A 1,583-nucleotide genomic window follows, 5' to 3' on the forward strand; every position below is an offset into this window, starting at 1 on the left:
GTGGGGAGGCAGATGTGAGTCTTCATGTTAATGCGGAGGGCCTGGAAGGAAGCAGGATTTCAGCGTGATGAGAAGCACTTGAAGAGAAACGCCCTGCGCCAGCCACGGCCAGCAGGACAGCACGAGTCATGGCTGGCAGAGCCACGTGGGGACAGACAGACACAGGCAGGGACACGCAGAGGTCAGGCTTTGGGCTTCTGTTTGTGGCACAGAGAATCCAACTCCTGTGGGCTGGGAGGGTGACGCGGCCCAAGCGCTCGATCCCCTCTGCCATGGGGCTCTCCCAAGCTGAGTCCTTTCCTGGTGGCTGTGAGGGATCAGAAGGGCTCCAAGAGCACCAAAAAAACCAGTCAATGGCAGATGGAGGGCGCAGACCTGGGAGGACGCCTCAGACATAAAGAGGGAGGTGAATCACCAACAAACAGAACCAAAGTTGAGTCAGCAACAGGAAGGCACGCGTGCGGGGTCAGGGACAGCATAGTCACTGCTGCCTTATCTGCACTTGCTCAAGAGGTACAAGCAGAAGAGAGGCCAAATGCCCTCAGACATCACCCAGCTGAAGGATGGGCTCAGTTTCACTGATCAGACCATCACACTTTTTGCCAACAGTGAAAAGCAGCCTCAGACAGCAGAGCCAAGGGGCCCAGGAGACATGAATCCCACCCCACCGAGCCCTCCCACTGCTTGATGCAATCAAGCATTCCATTCTCCTCTCATGTCCACGGCCACATGCTTCAAAGCTGAGGCAAAGTCCTGAGCCAGCAGCCCACACTGCTCAACCTGTCCTGTCCTGCTGCACAGCACCTTGTTGGTAGGCATAAGGTCTCTAATGCAGTTGTAAAATTGAGTTATAGAGCCTAATGCTTAAAAGTGATTTTTAAAAGTGAGCTCATCCGTAGAAAGCCTCCTGCTTACCCCTCTGCCCGACCCTTATGTCTATTGTAAGAAAAAAGTACTCTGATGATCTGAGTTTACTCAATCTTGGGACTGTAAAATTGGTTCTGTTTGTGATGGAGGAAGAAGGAATGGCTTTTCCTAATCATGATGAATCAAAGGGGAACCTCTGCTGGCCACGGGCTTTCCCTGCAGCGAACAGCAGGCACAGAAACGGCCTGAATAGTTTCTGCAAGTTCAGTAAACTTTTTCACATTGCATCACCTGAGACCACAGCCTTGCTTTTGGAAGCACCCACAAACAACGCACAGGAAGCCCCTATGCTGTGTTTCTTTTCCTCCTGCCTGGCAGACATCTCACTCAGAACCCTGCTCTGCTCAATGGCAGTACTGCATCCTTTGCACGTGAGCAGCACTGCTGGTTGGGCTGATCTGTTTTCAACACAGGGCTGGGGCAAAACACTCAGCCCTGGCCAAGGGAAGGCGGCTCATCGCAGAGTTCTCCAGCCTCGTGTTATTTGTCAGTTAGTTTGGCACCAGATCTCAGCAGGAGTCAGTGCAGCATCTCACTGCGGTGAGAAAGAACACACATTCAATGGTTTATTCCTCAGTTTTACCAGATCATTTGCCATGAGGTCTACAGGAAAGACAAACCCAGGGACAGCTGTGCTGAAGGATGAGGCCACTCAC

Source organism: Tympanuchus pallidicinctus, unplaced genomic scaffold (assembly GCF_026119805.1).
Source record: "Tympanuchus pallidicinctus isolate F22 unplaced genomic scaffold, pur_lepc_1.0 scaffold18, whole genome shotgun sequence".
Classification (NCBI taxonomy): domain Eukaryota; kingdom Metazoa; phylum Chordata; class Aves; order Galliformes; family Phasianidae; genus Tympanuchus; species Tympanuchus pallidicinctus.